The sequence below is a fragment of the Lygodium microphyllum genome, chromosome 13 (genome assembly GCF_053477565.2).
Source record: "Lygodium microphyllum isolate KBCC chromosome 13, Lygodium_microphyllum_v1.1.10, whole genome shotgun sequence".
NCBI classification, from domain to species: Eukaryota; Viridiplantae; Streptophyta; class Polypodiopsida; order Schizaeales; family Lygodiaceae; genus Lygodium; species Lygodium microphyllum.
This window is the reverse complement of record NC_141147.1, coordinates 65,449,362-65,463,960: the sequence shown is the minus strand read 5'-3', so window position 1 is coordinate 65,463,960 and position 14,599 is coordinate 65,449,362.

Sequence of the window (14,599 nt, the reverse complement as noted above, 5' to 3'; positions counted from 1 at the left end):
GTCGATGAGCTTAAGATTTTGTGGGAGGAGGGGGTCACCATGCAAGATATGAGCAAGCATGATGGTCGATGATCTGCCAATATTCAAGCCATTCTCATGTGGACGATGCATGACTTTCCAGGATTCGGAGAGTGTCAGGTAAATAGGCTTCCGTTCTCATTGGTAATATCTATATTTTATCTCGTTCAAGTTTGTATTCACTGGATAGAGGTATTGGAACAGGTTTAGTTACCTCAGGTTATCATGCATATCCATTGTGCGGGCCATAGTTAGACTCCTGAAGGTCACGAACCATGAAGAAGATGGTATATCAAGGACACTCCGCTTTCTTGCCAAAGGGTCATGAACTCAGGGAAGGTTTTCTTAGACCACCTCCAACACATATGCATGCCACAAGCTAGTACAAGCTGAAAATGGTCCACGTGGAGTCACATCCAAACGGAATGTGGTGATTCTCATTTTTCTACGAGTTGCCATATTGGACCCACTTAACAGATCAACCTTATTGGATCCCATGCATATTTTCAAGAATGTGGGCAGCTTGCTATGGGACCACATCACAAGAAAGAGAGACACTATAGGGGCACGAATGCATTTGAAGGAGGTAGGCAAGATGGAGGCACTTTGGCCACAGTCGAGTTCTGATGGTCGCGTGCAGCTACCTTGTGCTCCTTGGGTTTTGTCCACTAAAGAAGAGCGCACTGTGAAGCAAGTAGTCAAGTCTATTCGCACTCCGACGGGTATGATGCGTTCTCTCAGATCTGCATTTTCTAAAGACGACCAATTATCAGGGCTAAAATCCCATGACTGGCATAAGATATGTCAGGTTTGTACTATGAATGGATTGTAATTGGTGTGCGCATTTTGCTATTTGGAGTGTAGCCGTTGTTCATAATGCTTTCTCATTTATGGCAGTTTGTACTACCGATCGCGATTGCAAGATGCCTTACTCAAGAAATACATGGGGCCATTTACAAATTGTTGACTTTGGTACAATGGACCTCATAAAAGGAGATTAAGACATCCTCTATTGAATCCGCGAGGTAGGCAGGAGTGGAGACGGTCTGTCTCTTTGAAAAATACCTACCTACCGGCATGCTCACAATACAAATCCACCTTCTTGTGCATCTTGTAGATAAAGTGGAGATTGCTGGACCTGTCCATACATGATGGATGTTCTTCTTGGAGTGCTTCATGAAAACCATGAAAGGCTTTGTGCGATAACGAGCTCAACCAGAAGGTAGCATGGCTAAAGGTTGGTTGGTGTCTGAGGCGCTAGTGCATATTTCACAATGGCTACCAACGGGGTGGATCTAGACAACAAAATGCTATGGTCGTTGAAGGACGATAATAGACTAATTGGAGATATGGTGGTTGGAAATGGGGTAGAAAAAAGAATGGATGCTGCAATGGAGGAGAAGGTGAATCGCTTTTGTATGTTGCACCATGCCTCTATGGAGACGTGGCTCGCCAAGTACCATATCGCTAGGCAAGATTAAGAGGAAGCATGATCTAAATTTTGACGTAGTACGTGCCATTGACCGATTCAATATCTCGAGGGCATGGAGGAGATGCCGTGGTTCATGTCAATGAGATGGTTTCATGGAGCTTTGACCGCAACGTCTTGCGAAGGGGCAGAGGTCTCAATGGAGGAGTGGGAATTCTCAAGGGGATGTAGTCCAAAGGTGATTACGTGTTTAGGATTTGTCGTATCTATATTTTATATGCGACAACTAATTTGAGTGTTTCAATGTACAGTACAAAATATATAATGCAGTGTGGTCATACAGATGGAATTTTCGCGTGGAGTGTATTGACAAAATGCGCTCCACAATGGACTATGGTATCATGGCAAGGTTCGAGCAGGAGAGCCGACGACGAGCAATGGATCCAAACATGGTTATAGATGAGATGGGGTATTTTGGGAACTTGCAAAGTATTGTTACGATGGATTACCGTAGCTTCTCCATGATACTATTCGATGTGCAGTGGTTCAAAGTGGTACTTGAAGGAGCTGGAGAAACAGTTCAATGAGATCCATCTGGATTTCTCAGAATAGATTCCGAAAAAAATAGACGGATTTGCACAACACCTTTGTGTTGCGGGCCCATTGTGAATAGGTGCATGACCTCATTTATTTATTAATTTTATTACAACATGGTACATGTCACAATAGTTTAATCTCTCTTGTATGTGTTTGTGAACAGGTAATCTTCTATCCAAACCCCTGACAACCTCGATGGTAGTATGTTATACCTTCAGCTCCCCAAAGTGCGAGAGTATATTATCAAAGCAATGTTCCGAGCATAGATGACGATAATATGCAAATAGAGGGGTGATATTGCAAGGGGTGGAGGCCACCGAAAGCTTGGAGCATGTAGAGGAGCCAGCATCAGCTAACAATGATGGAAATATAGGAGTCCAAGAATTCTTTGAGAACAAGGTGGACTCATCCTTTTGTGGTGACATGTCTATCGACCTTCCAGTGTATGCGGAGTTGTGTCAGGAGATTTACATGGAACCATAGGATACTTCATACTTGGAGCATCCACTTACTCAATTCGTTAACTAATCGCTTATAAGGATACATAAGATATGCATTTTAAGTGAGATCGTTTATTTAGTATTTATATTATTGTGCTTTGTATGATTTAAATTGATTATGCCAACATCATTTTTTGTCTGTGCAGGTGACATTTTCAGGATGAGTCGAGGGATGAGCGATGAGGAGTTACAAGATATCTTCACGCGTATGTCTCCAGATCAGATGGCGAGATTCTGAGACATGGTAGACCAGGAGCTATCTCGGACATCGTCAGGCCACTCTACTAGATCTACTTCGGCGTAAGCAGATGCTTCAGCTTGGAGCAGATGAGGTCAATGCTCCAAACTTGGGCCAGAGGGAGGGAGTGCTTTAGGGTTAGGGGGATGCTGTAGAGATATGGAGGTAGTGAGCCCGCGGTCAGCACGGGATACAAGTGTAATTTCTCGCTCTCGTGGCGGTTCCAGGGAGCGTGGCTCAGATGGATGTTGTGGAGGAACAGACATGGTGTCTCCGTCTCGTCATTCTGCTAGAGTTGCGTCACCTCCAGGATTTGTCACACCTATGGGGACGTCTACTCCAATTACTCCAGCTTTTCTGCAGGTGGCACCCCTATGGGTGCTACTTTGATAGATACTACCCCAGTCGGTACACCGGATGTACAGGGGTATCCTAGATATGCCCACGAGCGTGGACGTAGGTGGGAGAGGACGGATCTTAGGCATACCCCAAAGGGATATGCCTATCTTGTCAATGATAGGTCAGGAGTCATCATCATGAATGATGAGGGGAGGAGGGTGATGGCTTGCATGAGAGAGTTGTGCCAATAAGTTTTTCAGCACAACATCTTAGATCATTGGAAAAACATACCGGAGGGGAGAAAGGACTATATAGTAGCATCCTTGCATGAGGAGTTTCTGGTTTCAGCCATCCATAGCAGATAGATTTTCTATGGGCTGGATGATGGACTGCATACGTGCATATATGTCACATAGACGATCAGGCGAACGCAAGGCACTCAAGAGTGGGGTTGCAAAGCCCGAGTGGCTACACGTTGATGATTGGCACCAATTGAGGGAGGAGGCTAAAGATTCTCTAAGACATTGGAGTCAGTAGCACGAGGCGGAGAGGGCACAATTAGAGGCCGGAGTGGTCCATCATCTTGGGAGTGGCAGCCATAGGACATATCTGGAGGACTTTGTAAGTTTTTCTTTTGTTTTGCTTGCTTATTTTTTTGCAATATCCTTTGTACTGACAATCATGTTTCTAACAGTTAGTATTTTTTTTTCTTTGCAGCACTCCATTACAAATCGTGATCTAACCGGCCTTGAGACTCGATATGCAGAGAGGCACGGTCTCACTGCATTGATCAACCGATTGTATAGACGTGGCAGCCCTGTAAGTCACTCATTTTTCTTGTCCATAGTTACCATGTTTAATTAGAATGCATTATTGTATGGTGGACTGATGTGTTGTTGTTTCTTTTTTTGCAGAGTCCATTCGATGGTCCTTTGCAGTGGGACGAGCTTTCGGATGGCAAGGATATCTAGCTCGCCCTTGGATCCCTAGAGCTCACACACCCTTTTTTTTTGGTCACCTGATCTATGTAGACGTTTTCTATGTAGTAGTGATATCTTGTCATGATTGTACTAGTCGCTTTCATTATGCGATCATGTATTTATTTCATGTATCAGTGTTATGATTTCAGTACACTTTGTTTTTGTTTACACGAGCATTGTACATAGTGCAGAAACTAATTTGTATGGCCCAAATAAAGCACACAGTGCTATATGTGGCAGGGCAGTTTGTTGCCCTGCCACAAAAAAAAATCCATGTTACCGTCGCTATTACCGTTGCAAATTTACCTACACGTGTCGTTATTTGCATTGTTATTAGCATTGCAAAGCAACGTTATCAATGTTACTATTTGCGTCGGTATCAACGTCGCATGATATCGTCGCAAATGTGACACTAGTACCGACGCAAATAGCGACATTGATAACGACTGTTCTATGGCGTCGCCAATAATGACGCTTTTTGCGACGACGAGGGTAAATTTTATTATTTACATTTTCGTCGCTTTTAACGTCGATATAAGGCCTATATCTTGTAGTGAAACAAACGTGTTTCACAATATTCAACAGCTACTAGCAAACTCTAGCTCCAACCTATCCAAAAATATACCAAACTCAACCAAGGATATCAAGTTTCCACACTCAAAAATCCAAACAAAATGACACAAACAAATCCTAAGCCTAACAAGCACAAAAAATCCAACTACAAAATGATAAAGCAATTAATCACGCAAGCAGATAAGCAAGCAGAAATCAAACCTAACTACAATTTGACTAGGGGTTTTCAATTTTTGTAAAAACGCTTGGTGCCACCTTCTTAAAAAATGCCACTTGGAAATGCATGTGGACTAGAAAATCACCGACAAGTGGCTAAATACTAGCCTATAGCCTATGGATTGCCTACGTGTTGGCATGTGTTCAAAAATAAAATGCTACTATTTGGATTGAATTAGCCACCTATAGTGTAGTTTGTTGCATGCCTTTCAACTAACAATGCTACCACTAACCACCTAGCTATGCTGGGATTAACATTAGTTGTGATCAATTAACATATTGTGTGAATATCAATAAATTGTTCTCAATTGATGCCATGTAGTCCATCAATGTTAGCAACTTACATCATCAACACTTATTGATTATGACCCTATGGCTAATCATCAACACCCGACAATTGATCATCACCATTGTCTTTGTCATCTCTTTTTCCCATTAAGCACCACACCTTATACCTTCCCCACAATCTTCTCTTTTTCCCTATTCACTACCATTAAATCCCCCATCTATGCTACAACTACCCTCTTTGCCTAATATCCCTACCATCTTCTCCAACCACCACCACCATAATCATCTTCCCTTGCTGCCACTCTACTACCCCCTAAGCCACCTTTAAAGTGACAAATCTTTAGTGCGAGGAGAAAATAATCCACTCTAAAGGATAGAATTATGCCAAGTTAGAGGAAGGAGCTACCTAAAGAGAGAAGAAACCACCATCCATGAGGCCAAGGAGAAGCTACAACCATCATATCACTGAGCAAGGTACGAATTTATTATTGCATATCTCCCAAACATTGAACTTGAGTACCTCATCGAGTAACATCTAGGAATTGGTGCAATAAAGAAGAGAGAGGGTGTGTATATATGTATGTTGAGTAGGGCTACCCAAAGCTCCTAACACTATTTGGCTCTCGAGGGGGGCTACATGTTGTTGACACAAAGAGAGAGAGAGAGAAAGAGAAAGAGAGAGTGAGAGTGAGAGAGAGAGAGAGAGTGAGTGAGTGAGTGAGTGAGTGAGTGAGTGAGTGAGTGAGTGGGGGCTGGCCGACAATCTAACTCCCATGATTTCACCCTATACATAAGGGGGCAAGAGAGAGGAGTTAAATAAGAGTAGAAAATGGCCAATTAATGTATTGTTTGCCTAATAAATTGATAAAGTTAAATACTCATTGGATTTTTATTGGTGCTTTAATTATTGGTTGTTTTTTATCATTACACTAGTGGACTGCACCAGCACATGCACATGTGTACAATGTATACTATACATTGCACATGTGCACACACACATAGGCACATGTGCATTACACTCGTGCATACTGCACTTCCTCTAGTGCACTAACCTTATGCACACATGCACAATACCATGCATTATACTCACCCTAGTATACTACACTATAAATATTACACAGCACATTGATAGAATTTGAGTGAGTAGAGAACACATTGCAAATATGAGAATAATAGAAGCTACTTTAATTTGAAATGAATTGATACAAAGATTGCTCTATCCGCCCGTGTGCTTCCACTATGAAGCTTAGATGGCGATCTAGACAAATGATAGGCAAAGAACATAAGGGTAGTTGGAAGAACTCTAACTCGGTAAAAGATAGATTAACAATGGCTTGGAGGGGTCTTTCTTTTATAGCCTAGGAAAGTCGTCTAGTTGTCCTAGCCAAACCTTCCCTAGTTATCTAGGGAATATTCCCTTATCATCGGTGGGCAAGGGGCACTGCCCCTGGACCCCCACCATCAAGGGAGCTGCTAGCCTTCTTAAGATCCCCCCAACTAATGGTCCCTAATAACTCACACACCCACCAACTCGATGCATTGTGCCTCAAGTTTCTACTAGCATAACTACTCTATCTAACCCAACAGCTAGATCCACAAAGGTCACATTTTTGCTATCTGGTCACATAGATGTCATCTAGCATACAAGTCAAGACCCATCATGCTCACACATGGATTCTCCTCATAATAATGGGGGCCTTACAACTAACACCACCATGGATCATTGGTGGCACCTTATGAGGTTGGGGAATTGAGCATATCTAACACACTAGTGTACTTATTGTTCTCACCTTGTTGCAATACCCCTATTGTATTTACCACACGTGTACTAGTAAACTTATCTCACACTATCCTAGCACACATTCTTAATGCACACATATACTAACCCACCTACACCATTGTGCACTATGCACACATGCAATAATGCACCTTTCATATCCCCTATATCCACATAAGCCACATGTGCTCTTGACCACCCCATAACACTCACTTGATTGTATCCTAGTGCACTACATTGTGCACCAATACACTACATTCATGCACAGTGCATGCACACAATGTACGACTCCTAGTGCACACAATGTATGACTCCTAGTGCACATGTGCACTAGTCAATCCCATCATAAGCTATCTTAGAGCATTCATCCTTGCATACCCCACATATAAATCACTTCACATAGGCACCCTAATTCACCCTAGTGCACACTACCCACACGAGTCTATACAAGTGTACTAGCATATGCACACGCACGGTACAAACACCTAGTGCTTGTGCATAGCGCACTAGTCTCCTACCTGATCATACATGACCATTTCTTACCCCTCTTTCACACATCACCTAGTGCATACTTGGTGTGCATTTATGCACATAACCACCATATCTCCACCCACATCATCACACCCTAGTGCACATGCCCTACACTGGTACACTAATGCACTAATACACAACCCTAGCATAGTATGACCCCCACACATGTATCCTTGTGCACACTCTTGTGCATGTAATCCTTGCATAATAACCCCCTCATATCACTCCTTTATCCACATATAGGCTCATCAATCTCTCACACTTACACCTAGGCTATCATGTATATATTAGTGCACACATGCATGATCCTTCTCACACATTTGTGCATGACACCTACATCCACACATCTAGTACACTATAGTCCCTACAATCATGTAGCCTAGTACACATGTACACACATATACATGCACTAACACTCCTTTATAGTATACTCACTAGGCATACAATCCCCAATACTAGAGCATATAAGGCAGCACATCATCACACATCTAGGGAACACAAACCACAACCATCAACTAAAGAAGAGGGCACAAACTGAAGCAACTAGGTAAAACCTCAAAGACTCAACAAACTAAAAATGACAAATACCACAATTGAAAGAATTCAATTGAAAATCCACCATTCAAACCAAAACTTCAAATCTTATTAAATTGTAAACTAATCATCTTAAAGTGTATTAATTTATTGTGTTGTAACCACAAACATTGATTGGAAAAGGAGAAAACATCTTTTCATACATTGCACTCAAATGTACTTGAACATAAACTGAATAAGAAAACTTTGCCTAATAAGACAATTGAAAACCATAAAGCAAAAACTTTAAGGAATGTAATAGGGTGGTAAGACCACAATAATGAAAATAACAATCTTGGAAAATCTAACAATCTAAGGAGATGACAAAAAAACCTAGGACTTGAATTCACAACATAGATGTATGCACCTGCAAAGTGGACATGAGCTTCGAATCCCCCACAATAACTAGAGACACAAGCCCTAGAAGATCCATCGATATCAAAGACACCCCTATCTGCAACCTTATCAATCAAGTTATTCAACTAGTCAGTCCATTGATATCAAAAAACACCCCTATCCCTGATCTCATCAATCAAGTTCCAATAAGTCAATCTAGAGGCCACAAAAATTGTATCAAATATGATGAAAAGAATAAAAAATTCAATAGGATCCTCCAATGATTTCTAGACCACCATTGATACTTTCTAGCATGCTACTAACTTTGGCATCGCAAGCATGATCGTTCAAGCCATGGAAGAAAAACTTATAAAATTGCAAGTGTATGGAATAAACACCCTCAACTAGTTGTTGGACATCAACAATGATATTAGATAGTAGCTTGAAACCATGCAAGCAAAGATGGGTAGCATTTGAAGGATGCTATTGAATGCATCCTCACAATATTCATTATTGGATCTTGTGATGCAAAGATACATTGCAAGTTAAAAGCACTTACATTGCTCAAACTTTCTTAATCGAGATGTGAAACACACATGGGAATAAGGATCAAGAAAAAATTCATCTAGTGGCCAAGGCATTGCTTCGTTTATATAGCTCAAGTTATTCTTTATTAAATGCTCTACGAAAGCTAGTTATGACGATAATCTCATTGTATGGGTAATGAATATTGAGTAATAAGAAGAGAAGAGCATACAAGACTATGTCTGAAAGGTGAGGAGCCTCTTTAAACATATTCTAATTCCCAAGAGATCCATTACCAAGGTTGTAACTAAAGCCTTCATCAAGGGCATTTGTGATGAAAAGATTTATTGAGACTATTGCAAGAAGCACGAGTTTTAACTATTCTAGCATCAATGATGTACTCTTAATTGTTCGAGTTGATCTAGCATCAATAATGTACACTTAATTTTTCAAGTATTAACAATCTACTTGATGAGGCAATCCATATTGATGACCTACATAGAAGTAGAGATAAGAAACTTGTATGTAACCAACACGACCCTCAACTAACCCACGACAAGGATAAAGTGATTGACACACAAGATCTTATGGCTAATGTTTAGAAATAGTAGCAAGACTTCTTAAAGATGGTGGAAACCTTATCACCACAACATGCAATGCATCCATTAAAATGGATATCACCTCCCTTTGGAGTGCTCAAGGCCAACACACACGTGCACAAATTGTGGACACTTTGTTCGTAAGGCCTCTTATTGTAGAGTTATGTGAAAACTCCCATGTTGTAACCCTAATTTTGGCAATCCACAATTTAACTGAAGTTTTAATTATTCGAAAAAACACAATTGGCACCATCCTTAGCATTGTTAGCTCCTCAAGAGTAGAGAAAAATCAATCCCTCAAGAATCCCTAGACTACCAACCTCGCATCCTTCTAGTGATGCTCTTGTCCATTCCAATGAAGAACCAACAAAAGATGAGGAGTACACTAACACCTTTGTTTGTAACAACAAAGAGGGTTGTCCTATCCTAATGGATTATAGGCATGTATTGATCATGATGTTAGGACAAGGAAGAGGGCATGGAATATACCAATCTTGAGAAATAATAGATTACTCGAACTATAGACAACTTGGACATATGTCCTCACATTCTTCCTCAATACAAGAATAGCCTAAGAAAAACGAAGTATATAAATGGCACTAAGAGTGAGGAATCATTCACATGTCTCAAGATTATGCAAGGTGCAAGGCCAATAATAGCAAGATAATCATATCTTTGGTATCTTTGAGTACCTTCACCATTGAGATGATTAAGGATGAAGATGTTATCCCTATTCCACTTAATACTATCACCCGAGCATAGAGCAAAAAAAGTCAATATTACCATTGATGGACCAACCACAATAAATGGATTGATCATAGGCAAGAAGAACACTAAGAAAATGTAAAAGTGCACTAATCTTAAGTTGAAAAGCAAAGACTTCACTACCCCCCAAGACACTACTCATGTTTCAAGTGCACATAGGGCAAAAATAGTATCCCAAACTGAGAAAGCCACCATAGAGAAAATCTAGGAATGATTAAAGCAGTACAAGAGGAATTACCATTTGAGATTGCAATGGAGACCATCAACATTCCTAGCCTCTTCCATGCTTCACATGTGTCTCTCCCTACTCAACCCCCAAACCCTAGCAATTCTACCATTGAACCATTATACTTTGGCCAACATATGTAAGAACAAGAGCTTGTAACTCTGCAAGATGCAAGGCATCACCATTTTCAATATCAAGAGACAAAACCTAGTGTCATCTTGACCCTCACATCTACAAGCATCTAGATTCCTCTCAAAATCTTGATGAAAGGAAGCCCTACCATATGGCACACATTCAAGAAATGGATGGAAAGAGTTGAGCTTACACAATCAGCACATAACCCAAAACCCAACCCCTCAACTTTAACAACTCTAGGAGCCTTGGGTGTCAACACTTTTTGGGAAGGAGTAGAGTGTAATACCTTTCTCCTAATGGAAGCCCTTTGAGAGTATGAGGAGACTACTAAACCTAGTATCATTTATATGAGAGCTAAAGTTAGCGTAGTTAACCAAGATGTACTCTGAGCATGGGGAAATCCATCGACTAAAACTATACATTTCAACTTGACTATCACTAGTGGATTCAAAAGTCTGTTCACCCACAAGGTGTGCTAAAAGAGTAGCTTGTCAAAATTGTCAAAGTACAATTTTTAGTTAGTTTTGTTGTTATAAAAGGGATTTACTACAATATGTTTCTTGGACTTCCTTGGATACACAATGCATGACTCATTGAGGACTACAGGAATGATCTTGTCTTCCTAGGTAATATATAACTTAGTTCAATCAAAATGGAGACTTGGAAAACCTCTCTAGTAAATCTTGATGCAATTTCTAGCATGTTTCACGGACATACTAACTACCCTCCTACCCAACAACCTCTCAGCAACAACAAGTACATCCCGTGCCCTAAGGACAAGCAAGATCAGATGCTCATACTATGCCATCTTGAATTGTTGTTCATATAAGAACCGGAGTAACAAGAAGTATATGAACATCTAAGCCAATAGAGAGCATGAGATCTTCAAATGATCGATCCTCGATTAGGGTAATGTGCTTTAGTGCCTCTTCTCATGATGGACCCTAACTTGTTTCAATGGTAGAAATGAAGCTAAACTTTCAATCTTTGACAAGTTGCTCAATTTTCCCAATTGGTAATTAATGAACCTCCATCAAGTCCTATTTGATTACACTAATTATATCTTCATCTCCTTAATGTGAGAGTAAGGTGTAGATGTTGAAGATGAAAGCAAACCAAAGGAGGAATAACTTACAAACTACAAAAGTGAAGACAAAATTGATATTGACTCCATTGACTATGATACATATGGCCGAATGATAGAGCAAATCTCAGAAGATCCATATCCCTCTTAAACAAAATGTTTGCTCATTGATGCAAGTATAGTCAATCTCAGATTGGAATTGGAATGGTTGGAGCACTTAAAGTACTTGATTAAGAGCAGACAAGATATCAATCTACTAATTTGATTCCCACCTCAAAAGTACTAATGGTTGATAATGAGATATCCACCCACAACAAAAAATGTTGACTCAAATTCTCACAAGGCTTAAGCAAAACTCCTCATCCATATTAGGCACAAACATCTTTAAAATATAGCACCAAACAATGATTTTGAAGCCAAGAGCCAAAAACAAATTGCAAGATATCCCTAAACAATTTAAAAGTATAAGAAAGAAGATCAACTCATTATCTTTGCTTGTGGTAGGTAGGTTCAAATCTTCTTTCCCTCTTTCCCTTGAGTTCCTACCATAAGAAGAATATTTTCCTCTTATGGTATGAGTTCAAGGGAAAGAGGGTATACAGTTATCTTCTAAGACTATCCTCTTAGTGTCTGCACCATGGTGGCTTATACCTCCTTTTGCTCTAGATCTTCTTCTTGCATTGTCTACTCTTTGGATTCACCTACATCAAAATCTTATTGTTTTGCCACATTAGTTGAGGCATCATGACTATTGGTCCCTCTATGGAAATGGGAGATACTAAGAGAGGTGTTTTGTTTGCAAAAGGACAAATGCTTTTGTTTCTTTATCCTCATTATCCTTCTTTCTCAAATGATGGATCAAATCCTCCTTTTTTTTTCTCTATAATCATTAAATTGATTTTTAAGGTCTGCTCCATGCTACTCTCCAAGGTTCTAAAAATCAATCTTAATTTAGCCTTAAGTTCCTCATGGTCTTCCATCTCTAGACTATGGGCCAACATTGCACCTTCCTTAAAAAATTCTTTCTACTTAGCCATGACATACTTGTAAGCTTCCAATTGGACCTTATGTTAACCTTCAGTGTACAATGCTACTCCTAGGTCATTGGATAACTTCATTAGTGTGTCTCATATAGTATCTAGATCTTCCCTTCCACTATGCTTCTAGCTCCTATTAGGCTAGTGGCTATTGTCTCCTATAAGCCTACATATGTGACTTTCCATTGGCCCTCTACATGTTGGTGCTCTAGGCTTTCTCTCTCATACAAGGCTATTATTGCCTTCTCCCAAGCTAGCTAGAGCATGACAGAACTATCTTTATAAGTACTTATGTGCTACTTGTTCCATTGTATCCTATGAACAAGATGATCAATGTGACAACTTCAAATTGTGTGTGTGTGTGTGTGTGTGTGTGTGTGTGTGTGTGTGTGTGTGTGTGTGTGTGTGTGTGTGTGTGTGTGTGTGTGTGTGTGTGTGTGTGTGTGTGTGTGTGTGTGTGTGTGTGTGTGTGTGTGTGTGTGTGTGTGTGTGTGTGTGTGTGTGTGTGTGTGTGTGTGTGTGTGTGTGTGTGTGTGTGTGTGTGTGTGTGTGTGTGTGTGTGTGTGTGTGTGTGTGTGTGTGTGTGTGTGTGTGTGTGTGTGTGTGTGTGTGTGTGTGTGTGTGAAAGAGCTAATACTTCTTAATGCCATGGCTAATTCTTACAACATATTTTTTATTACTATTTGGTATCAAAATGCATATATTTTAGGGTTTAATAGATAATAATGCATTATCTAGCTCATAATGCCAAAGAGAAGAACAAACATTCTCTCAATAGAAGAGTGTAATAGGAAAGATGAGAAAGAGAACTAGATCACTAGAACAAATCATTGTTCATCTTGGGTGCACACACATCCAAGTATGAAGGGAGCTTTCAAGATGAAAGGATCTCCAATTGGAGATGTATCAAAGCACTAAAGGGGTAAAATATTACCTTTGAGACAAAGGTTGAATGTCACCTTGTGACATAGATATTGGTGCAATATGAATTCATATACAAATGAATACATGTTGTAGACATAATAAGTGTTCAACAAAGCATTGCAAAACAATAAGTCTTTACAGTACATTGAGGATGAGCAAAGTGATGATACCTACATGACTATTTTTTTCGTGTTTACGTAAGTATACCCTTCATATTTCTACGAGTGGAAAAATATCAAGATCTTTATAGCTATGGTCATGGAGCCACCTAAAGTAGAAGTACTAGCACTCATGGGTGCATTAGGGCTTGTTGGCCAAACCTCTGAACCCATGACAATTCCCCAAAAGCCTTTCGCAACACCAATACATGTTTCATCATGTAGTGGACTATTTGCTACCATCCAACTTGTCATTAGTACAATATATGTATATTTTAATCACAATAAGAAGCATACACCCAAAGACCTACCGAGGGGAAAGGGAGGCACCTCCCCTCCAAATTTAAGTAATAGAGTACTTGTGTACTCTTGCACTTTGTAATGAAATTTTTGAGCATGTATATATGTTTCTTTCTTAAAATATAGTACCTACATATGCATACCCATATGTTGGGGGGAGAGAAAGAGAGAGAGGGCTTCCTCGAGCTATTAGTCAATATAATGGGCAAGTGTCACACTAGTACATTTATACACATGTTAAAATTTCAAAGATGTTAGTTTAAAACATAAGTTAATATCATGTATGAGCACTCCACATATACCAACACTCTCCTAGTCTATGAGACTTTACTCTTAGTCTTCTTGCTCTCAAGCTTCACGTTTATTAATGGTGGACATGCAAATGAGTCACTATAGTAGCTCTTCAACTTGTAAAACCCATCTTCCTCTAACCTACATGTGTACCACTGAA